Source organism: Macaca nemestrina, chromosome 18, assembly GCF_043159975.1.
Source record: "Macaca nemestrina isolate mMacNem1 chromosome 18, mMacNem.hap1, whole genome shotgun sequence".
NCBI classification, from domain to species: Eukaryota; Metazoa; Chordata; class Mammalia; order Primates; family Cercopithecidae; genus Macaca; species Macaca nemestrina.
The window spans coordinates 1,428,223-1,433,809 of NC_092142.1; the positions used below are offsets into that span (position 1 = coordinate 1,428,223).

A 5,587-nucleotide genomic window follows, 5' to 3' on the forward strand; every position below is an offset into this window, starting at 1 on the left:
GCTAACGGGGCCAGTGCGGCGCAGGTGCAGCAGTGGGGGCGGCTTCTGTTCTGCTTGCCGGGTGAGCACGGATGGGTGCTGCTGCGTGCCAGGGCCCTCACCCCAGCGTGCCTGTGGACGTGAGCGTGTTCGGAAGCGGGGCCTTCGCAGGCGTAATTGGTAGCATTAAGGTCATATTGGCTGGGAGTGGGCGTGGATCCAGTGACTGGGTCCTTAGGAGGAGAGGAGGTGACACAGGTCCAGGGAGGCCAAGCGCGGATGGAGGCAGAGACTGGAGCGGGGCAGCTACCAGCCAGGACCGCCTAGGACAGTGGCAGCCGCCAGAAACCAGGAGAGGCAGGAGGACCCCTAAGGAACCTCGCAGGACGCACAGCCCGGCCGACGCTGTGGCTTTGATTCCAGCCTCTGGAGCTGGGAGAGCAGGGATTTGTGTGGTTAGAGGCCACCCAGCGTGTGGTCATTCACCACAGCAGCCCTAAGAGAGGAAGGCGCCTCCTCCTGGAGATGCTGCCTGGGTACGGCTGGAACAGCCTCTCAGGCCACACGCCGCCCTCCATCCCCACCGCTGGAGCTCACTAATCCCGAACCATGTGGCACGGCTCTCTGTACCCGCACACCCTGAGTGACCCACCGGCCCGGGGACCTGCCACACAGTCTCATCTCCCACCTGACCACGGAGGTTCTGGGAGGCCCAGACACCGGCCCAAAGCCACCCGCAGGGGAGGGGGTGCTGGGGGTGAGCCGGATGCAGCCTGTGTCAGGGAAAACCCACCCTCAGACACGCTCAAAATCCTCGGCGGGAGATCACAGAAAATCTCCCTTTTGTTCCCATTCTGGGAACACGTTACAGTGAACACGAATGCAAATTTATTTCAGATATCAACGCCTGCCTCAGGGAACAGTTGTTCTTGCGCTATTTTTTCCCCTGTGGGCTGTGAGTTCTGGAAGTTTCCAAATGACAGTGACAACGGTGACGGTGGTGGGAGCAGGGAGAGTGGCGTCATTCCGTCCCTAAGCACACGCAGGCCAGGCACCGTTGACCACATCACCTTAGCGAATGACTTCTTTCTCACGGTGGCTGGCGTTCTATTAGCTATTAAATATAATCATTATAATAATTATTAAACACAAGAAAGCTATTGTATTCTTTTTTTTTTTTTTTTTTTTTTTTTGAGACGGAGTCTCGCTCTGCCGCCCAGGCTGGAGTGCAGTGGCCGGATCTCAGCTCACTGCAAGCTCCGCCTCCCGGGTTTACGCCATTCTCCTGCCTCAGCCTCCCGAGTAGTTGGGACTACAGGCGCCCGCCACCGCGCCCAGCTAGTTTTTTGTATTTTTTAGTAGAGACGGGGTTTCACCGTGTTAGCCAGGATGGTCTCGATCTCCTGACCTCGTGATCCGCCCGTCTCGGCCTCCCAAAGTGCTGGGATTACAGGCTTGAGCCACCGCGCCTGGCCAGCTATTGTATTCTTTTACGGATGGGCAAGGTGAGGACGTTGGGCCAGGCCCTTCCCGAAAGCCAGAGACCCTGGCCTGCTCTCGGGGGAGGAGGGAGGTGGGGCCGGTTGGTCTGGGGCCCCGCTGGCCAGAGCAGGCCCGGCCACTGGACACTGGGTAGCAGAGGCGGGCGCGGTGCTGCCGAGGGTCCCCGGGGGTCCGGCGGGCCCCACCTCCCACAGAAGCAGCAGGTGCCTCCAGAAACGAAGCCCTTCTGTGGCTGCTTGGGTCCTGTTGGGAGGTTGGCTTCTCTGTGCTGGTGTTTCCCTTCTCATGAAGTCCCATCCCCGGCCCGGCTCCTGTGAATGGCGCTGCGGTGATCACGGTGTCTGTGTCGGCCTTCAGCTCCTCAGGGCACACGCCCACACGCGTGAAGATTCTGCGCGGCTGTCTGAGGAACTCCAAGCGGGTCCCACAGCGGTTGCACCGTTTCCCCGGAGCCGTGCCCCCCAACCCTGGCTGGGGACCCCTACCCCACCCCCACACTCTCCTGCCTGGATGGAAGCTCTGGCCCCTCCAGGACGCCCCACCGAGCTCTTCTCCCAGTAACCACGGAGCAAGAGCGGGAGGGCCTAGGGGCCCCTGAGAGGCCGCCGGACGCTGTATCCAAGACCCTGCCCAGGGACCAGCTCATCTGAGGCGAGGCTGAGAGGCTGGTGTGGCTGGTGGGAGCGGGGGCTGGGACTGAGCCACGGGCACCTGGGACCTGCCGGAAGGCTCAGCTTCCTGACTGCAGGGCGGGGATGTGGACTGTGCCCATGGGGGCAGCCGAGGAGGATGGAGGGGAACCCGCCCTGACCTCAGGGCTGCCGGCCCCGCTCCCGCCATTTCCTCACGTTCCCGTCGAGGTGGGCGCCTGGTTTGCAGAGCCTCCCACCTGGGAGAGGCGGCCCCTCGACCGTCTGCCCGACAGAAAACAGATGGCCCCTCTTCCTGCAGAGCCTGGGACCGGGGTCCTGGGATGCTCTGTGCGGGTGCGGGGCCCAGGGCCACGTTCCGGCATGCACTGCTGCTTCCCCTCAGCCCATTGCTGTGGAGCCCCGGGAGGACGTCTGCAGCCTGCCAGACGCAGCCCCTGCCCCAGCCCAAGCCCATCCGGACGGGCCTCTGGAGGCCTCGGCCCCCTCCCCAGAGTGGAGCCCCCGCCCCACCCATCCTCTTCTCACCACTGGGAGGGTGGACCTGGCTGTTTCTGGTCACCACCGAGGCTGCCGGTCACCAGGGAGGCCGACTCCGGACTCTGGTTCACTGTCCCCAGACTCTCCTGGCCGCCCCCTCTGGGGCCTGCGGCTGCCTCCCCAACCTTCTGGCGCTGAGTGTTGCTGCTGGGACCCCAGGACCCACCCCACCCCCTCCCTGCTCCCTTCCCCGGGCACCGCTCAATCCTCAAGCACCGGCTGGGGGCTGCTGCTGCGGGGCTGCACGGGGAGTGAGGCCACAGGGCTGCACGGGGAGTGAGGCCGCACGGGGAGTGAGGCTGCTGGGCTGCATGGGGAGTGAGGCTGCGGGGCTGCACGGGGAGTGAGGCTGCGGGGCTGCGGGCGTCCCGCCCACTCTCCCCCTACCCTGGGCTTAGCAGCCCACTGCCCTCCAGGTGCCTCGACTCCAGTCCAGCCTTGGGACCCCGGGCTACTGCCTCCCCCCAGCCTGTGCACCCAGGCCCAGGAGACACTGCCTGCTCTCCCAATGTGGCCCACAGCGGGCCGGCCCCAGGCCTCAGGGCTCCAGCTCTCCCGGAGTGCTGCGTTGAGCCCCCAACAGCCACATCCACATCCACACAAAACCTTAGAACACGGCCTAGGCGGGGTCTTCGCAGACGTAATCAAGGCAGGGGCACGCGTGCAGGGTCAGGGTGGCCCCAACTCCAAGGACCTGTCTCTAGAAGAAAAGGAGAGAGGCTGGGCACGGTGACTCACGCCTGTAATCCCAGCTCTTTGGGAGGCTGAGGCGGGTGGATCACGAGGTCAGGAGATCAAGACCAGCCTGACCAACATGGCAAAATCCCGTCTCTACTAAAATACAAAAAATTATCCGGGCATGGTGGTGGGCACCTGTAGTGCCAGTTACTCGGGAGGCTGAGGCAGGAGAATGGCGTGAACCCAGGAAGCGGAGTTTGCAGTGAGCCAAGATCGCGCCACTGCACTCCAGCCCAGGCGACAGAGCAAGACTCCGTCTCAAAAAATAATAAAAAAGAAGAAGAGAGAGAGACAGGCAGACGCTGGCCGAGGACCCCGGAGTGATGAGCATGAGCCTGGGACACAGGCAGCGCCCGAAGCTGGGAGCCACAGGAGGCTTCGGAGCAGCACTTGATTTGGGGTTTCCGGCCCCCAGTGTGGAGAAAGAATGCATTTCTGGCATCTCAAGGCGTCCTGTCGTGGGGCGCGGTCCCTGCAGCCCCAGGACAGATGCATGGCCCAGCCACTTCGGCTCCGGGTCGGTCCCCAAGGCTGGCCCTGTGCACAGATGCAGCCGGGCACAGCCCACTGGGCTTGAATGTGGGTCACGCCACAGCTGGGATCTTCCATGTGCACGAGTTCCCGCATCTGTAAAAAGGGGGTGGGGGAGGGGCCCAGACTGAGGCCACAGGAGGGCTCAGGGCTGCTGCCGGCACTGGCTGGCCTCTCTCGCCGCAGACCCCACCCCCGCCGTGTCAGTGAGGCCTCCGAGGAAGCCTGTCCTTGACACAGCCAGCTCCAGGCCCCTGGCTCCTCCCGGCCTGAGGACCCTGCCATGAGGCCCCCCGACAGCCCGCTCCCAGGCGGCCGCCGCGCCTCCTGTTTAAATTGCCGCCTGGTCGGGTTCCCACTGCCTCCCCCGCCCCCCGTGGCTCCCCTCCGGCTTGGCGAGGCGGGCGCCCTCCTGGTTCTGGGCTCTCTTTCCAGTGGGCGTGGGCCGGCTGGAAAATGACCTCAGAGGGTGGGGCGGCTGGCAGGCCTGGGGCGCTCACGGGGCTCCGGAGAGGGGGGTCCCCACACCATGGGCTTGCTCCGTGAGCTCTGTGCCTGGCATCCTCAGGGATCTGTGTTGTGAGGGTACCTGAGTGCCCAGCGCATCACAAGGTCCCAGTGTCGCCACTGCCCAGTGTTGCTTGTGCCTGGCCCTGCTGCCCGGCATGGGTCTGTCGGAAGGGCATGAGCTGGGGCTGGCAGTGGGCTCTGCTCCCACCACCTGGACCCGAGAGCTGGCCGGAGGGTGCCTGGGGCTGCCCACCTTGCAGACCACACTGGCAGGACTCAGCCAGGGCCTGGGTGTGAGGGCTTCACCCACTGGGACTCACCGAGGGTGTCTGTGGTCCCTTCGGCCAGATGGACAGTGGGCTCAGAGGCTGTGGTCCCACTGCCGGGTGGGAGCCAGTGGCGTCCCGTTGACAGGATAACAATATTGATAACAGTGGCCTCTGAGGCAGGGACCCGCCAGGTAACTGCTCCTCCCCAAGGTTTGTAGACCAGGAGAAGCTGGGGGTCCCTGACGGGGGCTCAGAGGAGGGGTGAGGCCTCCATCCATCACGGCCATCGGAGGGTGAGACTGGTCACCTGGCAGAGTCTAGGACACTGTTCCTTGTCAGGTGGGAGCCAGGGCTGGAGCCCTGACGCTGCTGAGACAATTTCAGGGGGTCTCTGCCTCCCCGACCCTGGTCTCCCACAAAGCCCACCTCTCTGGGGACTGCCCGGGGCTGAGCAGGGCAGGGAGGGGAGCTGCTGTCTTCAGTGCCAGCCAGGTGCTGGGCTCAGGTGCAGCTTCCAGGCTCTGCTTCCACCAGTTACTACCTCCACCATACAGACAGGGAAACTGAGGCTCAGAGAGGTCAGGTGCCCAGCCTCGGCTACCCAATGCAGTGCTCGGTGGGCAGTGTGGGGCTGACCACCTGCCCTGGACTGTGGGCACAGCGGCCCCCACGTCGGCTGCCGGGACTGCACAGGCTGTGGTGGACTTTAGGGTGGCAAACGTGCCCAGGTGGGGGCCTACACCCCCAGGTTGAGGGAGTGGCTCCCTGGGGTGGCTGCCGTCCATCCTGGCAGTTCTGGGATTGTGGACGCATCGCCCCAGCCCTGCCTGTCCTCACGTGGCCTTCTCTGCGTCTGCATCTTTCCCA

General features: G+C 64.3%; 1 long non-coding RNA gene across 1 annotated transcript; it reads right to left on the bottom strand.

Moving 5' to 3' along the window:
* Nucleotides 1-857: 857 nt before the first annotated feature.
* Nucleotides 858-2,805, bottom strand: LOC105485875 (uncharacterized). Its single transcript, XR_989810.3, has 3 exons — nt 2,661-2,805; nt 1,668-1,793; nt 858-1,093 (listed from the first exon to the last, which is right to left on the bottom strand). It is a non-coding gene; the product is annotated as an uncharacterized lncRNA (long non-coding RNA).
* Between the last annotated feature and the right edge of the window lie 2,782 nt (nt 2,806-5,587).